This window comes from Pelophylax lessonae, assembly GCF_965119305.1.
Source record: "Pelophylax lessonae genome assembly, chromosome: 1".
NCBI lineage: Eukaryota > Metazoa > Chordata > Amphibia > Anura > Ranidae > Pelophylax > Pelophylax lessonae.
In genome coordinates this window covers 68,491,055-68,509,089 of record NC_138768.1, presented here as the reverse complement: position 1 = coordinate 68,509,089, position 18,035 = coordinate 68,491,055, and positions in this window count along the sequence as shown.

Here is an 18,035-nt window from a genome sequence, read left to right as displayed (position 1 = left end):
GTGATCGTTTTCAAGATGGCTTTATGGCTACCTTTTGTCTTTCTCATGTACATTCTACTTATCTTTATGCATCTTAACATTTGGTGTTCTATCAATGTTCCTAATAATATTGTATGCCTTTTCCACTTTTATAAATAAAGAATTTGAAAAAAAAAAAAACATTCAAAGTGATCACATGAATCACCTAGAAAAGAGTATTATATCAGACTTTACAGGTAAAAACTCACTTTTATTACAACTAAAGTACATAAAATCATAGGGACAAATATACTGTACAGCTTTAGAACCAACTGCAGTACTGTACTTATGATTTCATGAAAATGTAGTTAAGCTTATACATACATGTAAATCACATGACCCTGTATGTCATGGCTTAGGCCACTGAAACTACAGTGTTGACTTAAATATACTGTTTGCTGTGTTTTAGCATAATAATTACCCATACCATACTTCATTACTATGTGCAGTTGTATTTAAAGGGATTGTAAATAATGACCTTGTAAAACAATTCTTTTGGTTTAAAATAAAATTATATAGTGTATATAGCGCGCTAAATTTATGCAGCACTTTACATATTTATTATACATTCACATCAATCCCTGCCCTAAAGTAGCTTACAATGTAAGATCTCTAACTCACATTCATACATACACATACTAGGACCAATTTAGACAGGAGCCAATTACCCTACCAGCATGTCTTTGCAGTGTGGGGGGAATCCGGAGTACCCGGAGGAAAGCCACGCAGGTACAGGTAAAACATGCAAACTCCAGGCAGGTAGGTCCTTGGTTGGGATGTGAACCGTTGATCCTATTGTTGCTAGGTGAAATGCAAACACTTTGCTTTGTACAATGGTTTCTGGTAATAAAGATCAATCACTGCTACTCTCTCTCCTTGTGCAGGGAGACTGGTCTTGTCTCCGCCCTCTCCTGTAGTTTTCTTCAGGCAGCCTGTAGTGGGTGGACCTGCCAGGCCCCTCCCACAGCTCTGCTCACTGCACAGGCAATGTACAACACAGTGATGATGTCACTGCTACTTTTGCTCATTAACCACATCCCGTCCGCCCTATAGCAGAATGACGGCAGGTAAGTGGTTGCATTATCCTGACCGGACGCCATATGACGGCGGTAGGATAATGCGCTCTGCGCGCCCCCCGGCTATCTGTGATGCAAGGTGTCACACTGACTCCCTGCATCTCCGATCTCGGTAAAGCGCCTACTGACGTATGGCCACCAGGGATGGCAATCAGGGCTCAGGGAGCCCCCCATTGCCCTCCCCATCAGTGCTGCCCGCCAGTGCCCTCCCCATCAGTGTTGCCCACCAGTGCCCATCATTGCCATCCATCAGTGCCGCTCACCAGTGCCCATTATTGCCCACCAGTGCTGCCTATCAGTGCCCATTAGTGCCCATCAGTGCCGCCTGTCAGTGCCGATTAGTGCTGCCTATCAGTGCTGCCTATCAGTGCCCATCAGTGCCCACCAGTGCCGCCTATCAGTGCCCATTAGTGCCCATCAGTGCCACCTATCAGTGCCCATCAGTGCCACCTATCAGTGCCCATCAATGACGCCTATCAGTGCCCAGCAGTGCGGCCTATCAGTGCCCACCAATGCTGCATATCAGTGCTACCTATCAGTGCCACATATCAGTGCCTATCAGTGCCGCCTATCAGTGCCACCCATCAGTGCTACCCCATCAGTGCCACCCCATCAGTGCCTCCTCATCAGTGTCTGTCAGTGCAGTCTCATCAGTGCTCATCAGTGCAGGAAAAAACGTATTCATTTACAAAATTGTATAACATAAACAAAAAAAATTTTTTTTTTTTTCAAACTTTTCGGTCTTTTTTTTATTTGTTTAACAAAAAAGAAAAAACCTTGCAGTGATCAAATACCACCAAAAGAAAGCTCTATTTGTGGGGGGAAAATTACATAAATTTGGTGTAGGAACAGTGTTGCATGACCGCGTTATTGTCATTCAAAATGCAACTGCGCTAAAAGCTGAAAATTGGCCTGGGCAGGAAGGGGGTGAAAGTGCCCTGTATTGAAGTGGTTAATATGTGGGTTTGCAAAGGTATTTTATGGTCATTGAGAAAAATAAATATTCTTATGCATGTAACTTTGCATCAATATCAATGTTAGGTGGGCTGACCCATTACTGTAAATCCTTTTTTCTGTCAATTACAAGAAGAAAAGCTTTCCAACTTTTTAGCATCTTAACCACTTTACCACCAGAGGATTTTCCTGCTTAACGTCCAGACCACTTTTTGCAACTTGGCACTGCGCGACTTTAACTGACAATTGCGCGGTCATGCAACCCTGTACCCAAACAAAATTTATGTCCTTTTTTTCCCACAAACAGAGCTTTCTTTTGGTGGTATTTGATCACCTCTGCGCTTTTCATTTTTTGCGATATTAATAAAAAAAGAGCGAAAAATTTTGCGAACAAATTGAAATTTTCTACTTTTACAGTTAAAAAATATCTAATATATTCGATTTTTGTCATATATTTAGGCCATGCATTTAGCTACATGTCTTTGACAAAAACATTCTCAATGAGCGTATTTTTAACCGCTTTAAGACCGAAAGATTTTACCCCATTCTTGACCAGGCTATATTTTGCGATTCAGCACTGCGTTACTTTAAAGGACATCTGCGTGGTCATGCAACGCTGTACCCAAATTAAATGTATGTCCTTTTTTTCCCCACAAATAAAGCTTTCTTTTGGTGGTATTTGATTACCTGTGTGATTTTTAATTTTTTTTAAAAAGAGCGACAATTTTGAAAAAAAAAACAATATTTTTTACATTCTGATATATAACATTCCCAAAAAAATATTTATAAATCAAAATTTTTTAGAGCCGGTTCACACTGAGGCGATCCGACTTCGGGGGGTGACCTGTGAAGTCGCGTGCACCGCTGTGCACCGCGCCTTCAGGACTTACAGGGACTTCACATAATGGAAGTCTATGCAAATCGCTCCCAGGTCGCCCCAAAATAGTACAGGACCCTTTTTCTAAGTCGGAGCGACTTGTGTCGCTCCTATTAGAACAGGTCCTGTACTACTCAATGGACCGCGACCTACCGTGACTTGTCAGGCTGTCAAGTCGCCTGACAAGTCGCGCTAGTCTGAATGGGCTCTTAACATTTTAGGCCAATTTGTTTTCTGCTACATATTTTTGGTAAAAAAAAATCACAATAAGCGTATTTTGATTGGTTTGCGCAAAAGTTATTGCGTTTTCTAACTACGGGAAAGATTTGTCATTTTTATTGTTTATTTTTTTTTACTAGTAATGGCGGCGATCTGCAATTTTTTTTGCGGGACTGCGTCATTGCGGCGAACAGATCAGACCCTTGACTGACATTTTTGACACTTTTGGGGGATACCAGTGACATTACTACAGTAACCAGTGCTATAAATATGCACTGTTACTGTAATAATGACACTGGCAGGGAAGGGGTTAACACTGTTGGTGATCAAGGGGTTAAATGTATGCCTCATGCTTACTGACGTGTGTGGGGGGAGGGGACTGTGTGACACAGGCACAGATCGCAGGTTCAGCTATGCTGAATCCTGTAATCTGTCCCTGTCTGTCACATAGGAGATCCGCCCGCTTTGTTTACACAAGCGGGCGGATCTACTCACTCAATCCCCGACGATCGGGGAAGAGCGGCGGTGATCATCGCCTCTCCTCCCCTGGCCCGACCCCCGCTGTGACTGAATACAGCAGGAGCGAGCCACGAGAGAGGGAGGAGTCCAGCGACGTAGGTCTAGGTCGCCAGACGTTAACGAGCCACTTTGCCGCAGTAGCAGCACAGTGAGTTGTGGGCAAGTGGTTAATATATCCCTTTATGACAGCAATATGCAAATACTGTATACAGTGGCAGGGTGGGTGGGCCTTAAAGCAGAACAAAACTCTCTCAAATAACATTGACAATTTTTAATGCTTATGCTGCTAGCCTTAGTGAATAAATAGTAAGGTATATTATAGTTACTTGTTTTAAACCTTTTTTTTTTACATTTCTTCAGTTGCTTCCTGCTTTCTGGCCGCGGCCAAAAGTATGTCATACACCCCAGGAGTCTTCATGGGCTTACTTTGTTTTCTTTCATCTGGAGGAGGGGAGAAGGAGTTGTCCCAGCTAAGCACACCCTCCCTGCATGCCTGAGCTAAGGGCAGATTGATTTTAGGAAGTAAATGCTACATGAATTACCTTCCCTTACTCAAGATGGTTGTGGCTAAAAATGCTAGGGGGGGGGGGGGGGATATTTTTCAAAGTGATTTTTAAACAAAAAAAAAGCATAGAGACATGGATCGATGGATGAGTTTTTTTATTTTGAATATTAAAAATGAAATAAATAGTGATTTCAGTTTGTGGTTCTCAGATACAGTTCCTTTCCAGGTTTAATGCTCCGCCGCTGGCTCCAACAGCTCATGGTCAGCTACTGACAATCAGAAGGCCATAGGCTCCCGGTGACAGTAACACTGTACATCCAATTGCAGTGCCTCAAGATCAGGAGCCTTGCCTACCAGCCATAGCCATTTAATTATTTGCTGACTGCTCTCTTGCACTTTTATTGCTACAAGGCTGCAGCTGTGCACCGAAGCATGTATATATACTTGATCCCGAACTTCTACCCACAGGGGGTGTGTGCACGGTGCCGGCACGCCACTTCTGCTGTGTTTATTCACAGCAGAAGCCAAACTGCCAGTGCACTCAATGTTCACCGGCACCCGCCGATTGTTGGCCAGGGACACAGAACAGAGCTCTGCCTATGTAAACAAGGCAGAGTTCTGTTCTGACAGAGAGGAAGGGATGGATTCTGTATTTCTGCAAAGCAGGGACTCAAATCCATCTCTTCCACTAGTAAAATTGGTTGCAGAGTGCGATCACTGGGTGCAGCGGAGTCCATTCAGATCAGACATTGTGGAGTAACAGGAACTGGCTTCTTTATTGGAACATAACACAGAAAGCAAGGATGTCACCTCATTGTAATAAGAACAACAGACAGGAAGAGAAAACCAACAAGTTCAGTACAGTGTACAGGATATTACAACACATCATAGAAATGCATAGCATATCACTGAGCATTAGCGACATCTAGTGTCCTATTTGTGAACTGCAGTTAATCTGTAATAGGCTAAGCTGTAAAGTTGTTGTATCTCCAACACCCCTTCTCAACAGCTAAGGCTTAGTCTATTAAACCCATCTTCTTTGTAAGCCTTGAGTGTCTTTCAGCGGTCAGAGGCTTTGTAAGGATATCTGCTGTCATATCCTCGGTTGGGCAATAAAGTAACTCAAGAAGACCTTGCTCTTGAAGATCCCTAAGAAAGTGGAACTTCACATCAATGTGCTTGGTTCTTGAATTAACTCCTTCAATGTGGGCAAGTGCAAGGCATCCTTGATTGTCCTCATAGATTTCTGTTGGTCCCAACTGTGGTTTACCCAAATCTGTTAATAGCTGTCTCAGCCATATAACTTCTTGGCTTGCCTGCGCTGCAGCAACGTATTCTGCTTCAGTTGACGACAGTGAAACAGAGAGTTGCTTTTTACTAGTCCAACTGATGGCACCTCCTGACAGAAAAAATAAGTAGCCACTGGTAGATTTCCTGTCGCTGGTGTCTCCTGCCCAGTCAGCATCCACATATCCTGTTAAGGTGCTTTCATCACTTGCTGGCAGGGGCGGATCCAGAGTCTAATCTCGGGAGGGGCACTGTCATTTTTATTTTTTTTACTAGTAATGGCGGCAATTTTTAGCGGGACTGCGACATTGCAGCAGACAGATCGGACCCCTAACTGACATTTTTGGGAGGACCAGTGACATTACAACAGTAATCAGTGCTAAAAATATGCACTGTCACTGTAATAATGACACTGGCAGGGAAGGCGTTTACCCAGGGGCGATCAAAGGGTTAAGTGTGAGCCTGGGGGGTGCTTTCTAATTGTGGGGGTGGGCTTGTAATACCAACACAGAGACCTGTGTTCCTAAATAGGAGGAACACAGGAGCTCTGCAGTGATTCCTGAGACAACAACGGTCTGCTGCGTTTTCAACTGCAGACCGTCGTTCTCTCTTCACAGGGAGCGATTGCAGGTGCCCGGCGCCAATCGCGGCTGCTGGCCCTGTGCCTCCGCTTCCCCGCTGGCAAGTGGGCGCGCGCGCCCCCAGGATCACTCCTGCACACCACCGTACAGGTACGATGATTTGCGAGAACCTGCCGCCATATAACTGTGGCGGCTGGTCGGCAGGTGGTTAAAACAGTGACAATGTTTTAAAGTGTTCCATGTATCCCCATGCCTGCATGCCATTTATTTGTATTCCGACACATGGCTGTGCAGTGTCCTGATATGACATGCTGGTGGCAGGTCCATGAAAGCACCCTGCATGCACACCAGGAAGCATGACATATTGGCACACAGTGGCTGTGTGTCTCAGTAGAAAAAAATGGGATGCTGGCACAAGGATAAATGCAACACTTTATGCATCCTAAAGCCATTAAATGACAGCCCTGCATGTTAGACTCATGTCTGCAGCACACACTGTGTAAAGGAGGCAGGAAGATTATTTTCACTGTCAGTCTATATCATCATTATCATCATGACTATCACACAATACAGGTGCTGTGGCTCAATGCATCTGTACTGTGTGATTATCATGATGATGATGATGATGATGATGATAGCATTTAGCTGCTGTATAATTCCTCATGATGGCTGGCCAGCAGCAAGGACATGGCATAGGTGAAGGGGGATGGGTGTGTTACTGTACCTTTTTGGAGACAAATGAATTAATTGCAGTCTAGACGTTTTCCTTACTGCCCCTGTCTGCTATGAAGATCTGTCCCTCTCAGTGTGTTCACACACACAGACGCACGCTGCTGTGTCTCAGGCTTCCCCCTCAGCCTGAGCCCGCCCTCTCCTCTCTGCACCCATTGGCTGCAGGAGTCAGGCAGTGATGAGTCTGCTGACTGATATCACTCCGCCTGGCCGGAACTTTCATTTTAATGTCGCAAAATGCGGCTCCTGGTGGTATTAATCCACCTGAGCAGGGAAATAAAAAAAAAAAAAAAACTCTCTCTATGAAACAGCATCCTGGGCCCCTCTGAACTGATGGGGCTTAGGGATTATATTTTAGGTCTCCTGGGAGCCGGGAGGCAGAAATAAAGTACCTGCAGATGCATTTATAGAATGCCTCTGTAAACTTAAACCTGGTACTATTTTTCTCGGGGGGGGGCAATTGACTCGATGCCCCCCCCCTGGATCCGCCACTGCTTGCTGGTAACTTTAACTTGTAGTGCAAAGTCCCTTTTAGATAGCGAATGATTCGCTTTACAGCATTCCAGTCCTTTTGACTTGGCATTGAAACCTTTCTGCATAGGATTCCAACAGTTGCTGCAATGTCCGGCCTTGTAGCAGTGGTAAGATACAGCCATTTCCCTATTGCCTTCCTGTATTGAGTATTAGTAGGTAATGGGCTATCTTGGCAATTCATCTCCTTTAGGTAGCTGGTTTCCATTGGAGACTTTACTGGTTTGGTGTCTTCCATTCCAAATGTTTCAATTATTTCTTGTATTTTGTGTCTTTGGTTCAGAAGAAAGCTGCCATCTTCCTCTCTCTCGATCTGGATGCCGAGGTAATTCTTTATGTTGCCAAGATCTTTGGTGTTGAAGTTCTGATTTCATTTTTCTAGGATTTCTGCTTCATCCCCTTCTTGCTCAAAGCTAATCAGGATATCATCCACATAAATAAGCATATAGACCCATCTGTTTGCCAATTTCTTTGTGTATAAGCAGGGGTCTGCTTTACTCCTCAGAAAGTTTTGATGTGTAAGCACTTCATTTATTTTTATATTCCATGCTCTGGCTGCTTGCTTTAGACCCTATATACTCCTGCAAAGTTTGCAAACTAGGTCTGGCCTTTGTTCATCTTTGAACCCTGGCGGCTGTTCCATGTAAATCTCTTCTGTTAGCTCGCCATGTAGAAATGCGGTTTTCACATCAAAATGTTTCACTTGCATTTTCCTTGTGACACCTATTGTCAGTAAAGTCCTTATTGTAGTGTGCTTGACAACTGGTGCAAATGTCTCGTCATAGTCCTCTCCGTATTTTTGAGAATAGCCCTTGGCTACTAGCCTTGCTTTGTATCGCTCAATTTTGCCATTTGCATTGTATTTCACTTTAAAAGTTCATTTACAGCCTATGGCTTTCCTTCCGGGTGGTAGCTCTGTAAGTGTCCATGTTTTAGTGTCATGCATGGATTTTATCTCTTCATCAGCAGCCTTTATCCATTTACTTGCTTCTTGTTCTGAAAGCTGAGATATTTCTTCCCAGGTTGCAGGTTCGTTGATACTGGCAGTACTTGCTTTGTATGAGAGACGTACAGGTGGTTTACCTTTGTTTTCTCTTGTTGAACGTCTCAGTTTTGTGTCTGAGCCTTCTTGTGTCTGCTCTTCAGTACTGGTAGAGTCTGCACTCACTTCAACTGTTTGTTCAGAAGTTACAGAGATAGGCTGCTCAATGTCAGTTTTCCCTTCTATTCTTACTTCTACTGATGTCATTACATTGTCTCTGAAATCTTCAACAAAAGTTATGCTGTTGCTAACAGTAACCTTGTCTGTTTTGGGATCAAGGATTCTGTAACCTTAGAAAATTGTCACTGTATCCAACGAAGATACCTTCAAATGCTCTGTTTTGGAGTTTGGTGCATTTTTCTTCAGGTATGTAGATACATGCTTTGCATCCAAAAACTCTTAGGTGTTTTACATTTGGCTTCTCATTGTGCCAAAGTTCATATGGAGTTTTCTCTATTGTTCTGGAAAGAAGTCTGTTCTGCAAATATGTAGCTGTCATAGCTGCTTCACCCCAGTATTTTTGTGGTAGTCCAGAGTCTGTCAGCATACATCTGATCATTTCAGTCAGAGTTCTGTTCTTTCTTTCAGCTACTCCATTTTGTTCTGGTGTATATGGGACGGTCTTTTGATTTTCTATTCCATTCTGTTTTAAGTACTCTTGTATCTTATATCCTGTGAATTCACCTCCATTGTCACTCTGAAGTATGAGAGGCTTCCTCTGAAACTTGTTACTGGTCTTTATTATATAGTCTTGTAATTTGTCAAAAACTTCATTTGTGTGTTGCATTAGGTACCCAGGTGACTGTGTATCTTGAATAGTCATCTATGAAAGTCACTGTGTACCTTTTGCATCCAGGTGTAGGTGGGTTTAGGGGACCACACATGTCACTGTGAACTAAGTCAAGTGGTCTTGAAGCTCTCTTCTGACTGACTTTGGGAAGTGTTGCTCTTGTAGCTTTGGATTTAATACAACATTCACACTTAACAGTAACTGGACAAGGGGATATTGTTAGATCCCTTGTCAGATTCCTCCTCTGTAGTACCTGTATGCATTCTGGGTGTCTGTGACCTAGACGTCTGTGCCATATATGTATACAGTCATTGTGCTTGTGTGTACATAGTCTCACCTTTTCCTTCACTGTGTCGAGGTGATATAGATGATCATCCAGCTTGGCACTTGCTATTGTCTGGTTGCCGTTTAGGATTGAACATTTGTCACCTTGGAATGTTTCAGTGAGTCCTCTGGCTTCACAGATAAGAGTCCTCCTTCAAGATTAGGAACATAAAGCACATCTTTCACTGGTATGGCTAGGTTGTGTCCCGCATCATCAGGGCATACAAGGGTTCCATGCCCATATCCTTCTGCATGTATTTTGCTTCCATCTGCAAGATAAATAGTTTCTTTGTTGTTCAGATCAAGTTCTGTGAAAAAACTTCTATCACTTGTCATGTGACTGGTTACCCCCGAATCGATGCACCAGCCTTGACATTTATTGTTGCCTGTCACTTTAAAAGTGGCATTCCAGTTTCCTTCCCATGGATAATTGATTATGGCTTTGACCTTTTGTTTACCATAAGATGGATGCTGTCTTCTTTGCTCTGCTTTCCATATAGTACAGTCTTTCTTTATGTGTCCCTGTTTGTGACATCTGAAACACACTCTGGTCTCTTTCCTGTGTAACCTTGCGTCCTTAGCTTTAAGAGCGGTTCTGGTGTTGATTTCTGTGGAGTCATGCACTAATTCCTTTCTTCTCTGATACTCATCTATGAGCCTGGTTTTTACAAATGATAGCGTCAGATCTGTCTCAGGACGTGTCTCCAGTGCACTGATCAGTGCAGTATATGTATCGGGCAAACTGCATAACAACATGGCTGCAGCGTGGCTGTCTGTTATATTCTCCCCGATTGATCTGAGTTGGCAATCACTTCCAGCATTGCGTTTATGTGCTCCTGCATGTCCTGTTCTCTGCTAAGTCTCATTTTGTAAAGTTTCCGCAGTAGAAACAGCTTGCTGTTTAAACTGGATCTTTCATGCAGTCTATTCAGCACATCCCACATGCCTTTCGCTGTGTCCTCATGGCGTATATGTATGAGCTGATCATCCTCCACTAGTAAGCTTATGGTGGCCCGTGCCTGTCTGTTTTTCTTGTCCCAGTCCTGATTATTGTCCTGTGTCCTCTCTGTAGTGGTAACCTCCCACAAGTCATCTCTAGATAAAAGCATTTCCACTTTAAACTTCCATAGCTGATAATTGTCATTGTTCAGCTTGGCCAATGAGAGTTTAAGTTCTGAGTTTCTGAACATTTTCCCTCCTTTATATATATAAACAGTCTTACTTGTCTATAGGAGATGTCGCTGGAAACCTTCCTTATGTCGATATTTATCCGGATCCTGGGCCCATAACCTGTTGCAGAGTGCGATCACTGGGTGCAGCGGAGTCCATTCAGATCAGACATTGTGGAGTAACAGGAACTGGCTTCTTTATTGGAACATAACACAGAAAGCTACAGGATATTACAACACATCATAGAAATGCATAGCATATCATTGAGCATTAGCGACATCTAGTGTCCTATTTGTGAACTGCAGTTAATCTAGGCTAAGCTTTAAAGTGTTTGTATCTCCAACAAAAGCAGCACACATAGTAAACACAAACACTGGCTAGGCACATAGTTAACCCTTTGATCACCCTAGATGTTTAACCCCTTCCCAGCCAGTGTCATTAGTACAGTGACAGCGCATATTTTTAGCACTGATTACTGTATTAGTGTCACTGGTTCCTACAAAGTGTCAAAAGTGTCAGTTAGTGTCCAATCCTCCATTGCAGTATTGCAGTACCGCTATATGTCACTGATAGCCGCCATTACTAGTTTAAAAAATATATACTGTTTTTGAGATATTTTTTTATACCAAAACTTGTAGCAGAATACATAGTGGCCTAAATTGATGAAGACATTTTATTTTTATTTATTTATTTATTTTTTTATTGAATATGTTTTCTAGCAGAAAGTAAAAAATATATATGTTTATTTTTTTCAAAATTGTCTGTCTTTTTTTTATTTATAGCGCAAAAACTAAAAAAAATTGCAGTGGTGATCAAATACCACCAAAAGGCAGGAGAGAGAAGAAAAAGCACCTCTGAGTGCAGACAGTTTACATGTCTATTGGTGCAATAAAATACAAGGCGTAACTCACATTGAGTGAAGTAAAGCAAGCTCATCACAAAGAGGAGTCCGGGATGTCAGTGCTGAATGCCCGCTATGTGGACTGCAAGGGCCTGCTGCTGCATGGAAGAGGCCAGGCGGAAGTCCTCAGGTGGAAAGCCGAGCTGAGGGGATGAAGCTGAACTGCACTTTCCCAGGGCTGGCATTTCGCAGACTTGGAAATGCATTGGGACCTCCCCCCCCTCTGGTGACGTCATCTGCATGCGCTGCGGTCCACGCTGCAGTCCAGCTTCATCCCCTCTGCTTGGCTTTACACCTGAGGACTTCCGCCTGGCCTCCTCCATGCAGCAGCGGACCCTGGCAGTCCACATCGCGGACATCCAGCGCTGACTTCCCGGCCTCTCCTTCCTGATGAGCATGTTTTACTTCACTCCATGTGAGTTGTCCCTTGTATTTTATTGCATCCAAAAAACCTGTAAACTGTCTCTCTCCTGATTGTCATCTAGAGCCTGCTTCTGCTCCTGCAAATAAGCCTTCCCTAGTGCTTGGACACCATGTCTCAGGATCCCCCCATTCTTGTTGGATCACTTCCCCCTGTCCTATGAACTTCATATTAATATGGACTTCTTATGAACTTCCTATGAACTATTTATACAGAGAATGTTCCCCTCACACAGGGTCTGGTTACCTGTTGGTTCCTTCTATCCTTGTCATAAATACCACCAAAAGAAAGCTCTACTTGTAGGAAAAAAAATGACTTCACTTTTTTTGGGTACAGCGTTGCATGACCGCGCAATTGTCAGTTAACCACTTGCCGCCTGCCCGCCGCAGTTTTACTGCGGCAGGCTGGCTCGGCTGTGCGAACCGATGTAGTACTATGTCGGTCGCGCGTGTAGGGCTGGGGGGCGAGCGTACGTCGCCGGCAGCGCGATCCCGCCCTCACTAGGCAGCAGAGATGCCCCCCGCTGAGAGAGAAGGACGGTCAGCTGTTGTAAACACAGCCGACCGTTGTTCTCTCTGAAATGATCACAGAGCTCCTTTGATCCTTCTATATAGGATCACAGGTCTCTATAGTCATTTTGCAAGCCCATCCCCCGACAGTTAGTAAACACTCCTCTAGGCTCACATTTAACCCCTTGATGACCCACTAGGTTAACCCCTTCCCGGACAGTGTCATTATTACAGTAATAGTGCATATTTTTAGCACTGATTACTGTAGTAATGTCACTGGTCCCCCAAAAAGTGTCAAAAAGGTCAGTTAGGGGTCCGATCTGTCCGCCGCAATGTCGCAGTCCCGCTAAAAATTGCAGATCGCCACCACTACTAGTAAAAAAATAAATAAATAAATAAAATAATAATAAATAAAATAAAATAAAATAAATAAAATAAAATAAAATAAAATAAAATAAATAAATAAATAAATAAAAATTACATAAATCTTTCCCCTAGTTTGTCGACGAGATGACTTTTGCGCAAACCAATCAAAATACGCTTATTGTGATTTTTTTTTACCAAAAATATGTAGCAGAATACAAATTGGTCTGAAAGGATGAAAAAATTAGATTTTATTTAGGGAATGTTATATAGCGGAATCTGAAAAATATTGCTTTTTTTCGGAATTGTCAGTCTTTTTTTGTTTATAGCGCAAAAAAAATAAAAATCGCACAGGTGAACAAATACCACCAAAAGAAAGCTCTATTTGTGGGAAAAAAAATGACCTGGTTATGCTTGGTTATCCTTCCATGCCAGAACTGGTTAAAGTAACACAGTGGCATATTGTAAAAAGTGGTGATGCTTATGACTAAGCGGATCTAACTCCGTGAAACGCGTTGACCTTGGTCTTGTCTCTGAACAATATTATCTTGATCAATAAATCGTTTATCATTTCAAGTTGGATTGCAGTCTCTCATCGTCTATGTCAGGGGTGTCCGAACTTTTTTCAAAGAGGGCCAGATTTGATGAAGTTAACATTACGTGAGGGCCGACCATTTTGCCTGACATTCTTTGGACCATTAAAATTAAATGCAAATTACTTATTTTATGCAAAGTTTATTGCAAATGGCATACTTTTCCATTTCGTCACATGGATGACAAATCTAAACAGATGTTATGCCAGTATCATGGAGGCAGGGCGCTGGTCCTGTCATACTAGCGCCAAATTTATTTGTGTTTTTTAGTGCTCCCCTATCAGTCTAAGTCTGAGGCCATATTGAGCAAGTGATATAAAGCTGGAGGGGATGGGCAGTGGGTGTTAATCAGAGTTGTATAAAGTACTCAAAACCCATACTTGAGTAAAAGTACAAGTGCTCGATCAAAAAGTGACTTGAGTAGAAGTGGAAGTGCTCGATCAAAAAGTGACTTGAGTAGAAGTACTAAAGTATTCAACATTTTTTGTACTTAAGTATTGCAAGTAGTTTTTTTAAAAAATTTTGCTACTCAAGTACTGAAAGTAAAAGTACAAGTACTGTGTAGTTATTAAAGTCAAAGTAAGTCAAAAGTTTGAACATCATATTGTTTTTTATTATTTCAAATGCAGCTTTTATTTATACATACAGTAGCATTTATTTTCGTATGCGCTGATAATACATATGTTTTGAGCTTCATGAAACCTGCCATCTAGTGTTCTGGCAGTGGTAATTTTTATAATTGTAACGAGTAACTATGCAGCACAAAAAAAAAATATCGGAGTAGAAGTATTGAAATCATTGAAAAAATGTAGCGAAGTAAAAGTGGAAGTAGGAGAAAAGAATTCTACTCTAGGAAAGTACAGATACTGCCTTTCGGTACTTAAGTACAGTAGTGAAGTAGTTCTACTTAGTTACTATACATCTCTGGTGTTAACATTTAGTGTATTCACAAGTAACATGGGCGTTGAAAGATCCAGAGATCCCAGTGGTCCTGAGCAGTGCTCTGGGATTCACAGGGGCCACAACAATAGATTTTTCCAAATTACCTGTGGGGCCGTATTAAAGCGATCTTGGGGCCGCAATTGGCCCACGGGCCGGACTTTGGACATGCCTGGTCTATGTGAACATTGTTGCCGTATTATAAAAAGTGGCCTGGTCATATGGGGGGGGGGGGGTAAATCTTTCGGAGGTCAAGTGGTTAAAGCTCTGGCTCCCACCATCTTAGAGGGGTCAATCTATTTTTATTTGGGGCAGCTATGTGTAATTTTAGGGTCTCAGACTGCCTACAAACCCATCCAACATTCACCGTTGTAATTCGCAATTCACAAGGCTTCCTGCAGGTTGTAATACTCACAGTTTAAATGGTTTCCTAGGGAGATCAGTAATTGGGTGGACAGCAACAAATCACAATATTAATAACATGTCTCATTTATATTGGTTCTGTTACAGAAATAAGGGAAGGAGAAATAATATTTATCGGTGCTTGGCTTGGCTGCGGGAATAATTGATGCCTCCCATGAAAGAAGCCGTTGAATACCAAGGACTGTTTCAGGATTTTCATTTTCAGAGGAGGGTACAAACACACGGTGGTGCTTGCACTCCTAAGCTCAGCAGACCTCGTAGCTATTGCAGATGTTTTTGCTTACAAAGATCTGTGGGAACTCTATGGAAGCCTTTCGCTGTTAGAAAACAAATTCCAGGGTGTTTGCTATCCAAAGCTGCTGACCTCAGCCCTCAGTTATTATTGGACGGCATCAAGCTAAAATAGTCTTTTCTGATTTTTTTGAATAATAAACCAAAGCTGACAAATATCAAATTCACATTTTGAACATGTGAAGGACAAGTGCTGAGAAAAATGCCAAGAACATCCACAGCTACGCTTCTAAAAACAAATAGTAGTGAAGAGACTGTACTCCTTCAAACAAAACAATGATCCGGGGAAAAAAGCTGTTTAGGAATAGATTTATTATTAAAGCAGAACTCCAGGAAAATAGTTCAAGTGTTACTAAACCCAGGAACCTGCATTCACTATATCTGATCTCCCACAGTACACAGAACATGGAAATGCAATTATTTTAGTAAATATAAACTGCTAAATTCCTTTTCTCATCAGCAGTATATAGCAGTCTTGTGACTTGTATTAGTTCCTAGAAAAGCTTGTAGGAGGAGTTTAATTCTCCGCTGACCAGTGCCGCCCCTCCTATCCATGCATCCGGCCCCCTAATCTACATGCAGGGCGCCGGACACATGGATTCCAATAGGGGACTTTTTTTTTTTTTTAAGCAAGTAATTGGAGCCAGAGGCTCTAATAGGCTTTAAAAAAGGGAGGGCTCGAGGCGCAGAGCACTGTGCCCTGAGCCCACCCAGTTGTATGACAACACTGATTTTCCTCCCAGCCAATCATGAAGTGGGTCGTGAGACCCCTTTCCCGATTGGCTGAAAAGAGAAGCGATATTACTGCCCATTGGCCAGGAAGAGGGAGCAGACGTACAGCCGGAGAAGACTCACAGCCGCTCGGGGAAGGAGGAGGTAAGGATGCTGGCTGTCCGGCTGGGCAGCCAGCCGTCCGTCCCGCGGGGGGGGGGGTTGTTGGTTTTGAAGCCCCCCCCCAAATGTTCATGCATCAGCCGCCCACTGCCCCTGACCCTCTGTCTGGACAGTGCTGGTTGGCTCTGTGCTGATAACAGCCAATCACACAAGCAGGAGATTATGTTTCTGGGGGTGTGGTCAGTATACATTCTGTGTACACAACACCTCCAGGTGGCCATATTGTATTGTATTTTCAAAAAATTACAACAGCTGCAGATTGAAAAGGAAAGGTAATGTTTAATAACATTTAATTACAATATGATTTGTGTCGCAATTGTATACGCTATACTGTTTTTTCTTTATTTGCTATTTTTTTCCCCACGAAAGTGGAGTTACCCTTTAAAGTGATTGTAAACTATCATGTAAAACAAATGAAAGGCAAAACATTTTTGTATAGATATTAAAAAATACATTATAAATACCCTTGTTTCTTTTTTTCTAAGTGATCTAATTTCTTCTGTTCTCAACTGTATAAGAGCTGGGGGAGGAGAAGCAGCAGCAGCACACTGAGCTTCCCAGTGAATTGCTGTGCAAGGGAGCTTGTCAGGACAGGCCTCATTTTTGGAGGAAAGTATACTGATCTCCCAGTAAAGCTAGAGAACTGACCACAGTGTGCTCTCCTGATTAGTGTGGTCAGTTTTTAATAGGAAAACAAGGGGACTAGCAGGAACACCAGGGATTTCACATAAAGGAAGCAATACCATAAGAACAGGAGACTTTCTCATACAAGTACACGGTACAGCATTTATATATCAGGAATATGGGGAGTTGGTGTAACAAACGCTTTAAACTGCGAAGGGTGTATACTGTATATTGCTGACAAAATAATCAAAAGTATTGGATCATGAATCTGAAATGGGAAAGAATATTTTAAGTATAATAATTATGTTAATGCATAGTTTTACCAAAGTATATTAAAGGGAAAATGGAAACAGTGAAAACCCATGCCTCAAGAAATAAATGTGAATTCAATAAAGAAACAAAACACATAAAGCAAAACAGCTTATAAAATAAAACAGAAGATTAGCTTATTTATTCTCAGATGCTGGATATGTAGTCACTTGAGAACCAATTATTTCTGAGTTCACAGTCAGCGGAAACCTTACAGCGGTATTAAACTCAAAAACAAAAATGTCATATATTGCAGCTTACCAGTCCTTAAAGGTGGTGGATGCATTAGTTTTCTTTTTTTACACTTTTTTATTCATTTATTTTCACCTGGTGATCTGGCAAGTTACACCCTTCCCATCTTAGGGTGTCCCCACTCTGAATAGAGGAGCAATAGGGATACCTTTGGACAGTTGCAATGAATAAAAGTTGATCATTGTCAGCAGTTGGGTGGAAAAATGTAGGATACAGGCACAGTTGTGGTGTTTTCAAAGCCAGTGGTTTTGGCTGTCAGAATTCAATACTACAGCAGGAGATAAAGACATCTGTCTGACTTTTTTTGGTTCAGCCCGTAGGCTGAACAAAACAAACCTGTGTGTATTGCCAGCTTTACCCTGGGAGAGGGAAGGGAGGCACCATGATCCTGTCAAATGTGCTTGTCAGGACTTTTGTCATTACCTGGGTCACCTGCTGCTGGTGCCATTGTGCCTGAAGTCCAAGAGCACAGCTTCGGTGGCCACCAGCAGGTGTCTCCCAGCAGCTGGGCTGTTCGAGTAATTAGGCTACATGTGGGCTGACGTGGGCTGCTGGCCCTTGACTGAAGTTCAGTGCTTCAGTGTTCTTCTTGTGAGCCTTTTCCCTGCCTGATTTTGATAATTGTTCCTGTACCTGCTCCTGTACCTGGTGTCCTGGGACCTGCTCCTGTACCTAATCATGGTACCTGCTCCTGTACCTAATCATGGTACCTGCTCCTGTACCTGCTCCTGTACCTGATCCTGAGACCTGCTCCTGTCCCTGATCCTGAGACCTGCTCCTGTACCTGCTCCCATACCTGATCCCGAGATCTGCTCCTGTCCCTGATCCTGATACCTGCTCCTGTCCCTGATCATGAGACCTGCTCCTGTACCTGATCCTGAGACCTGCTCC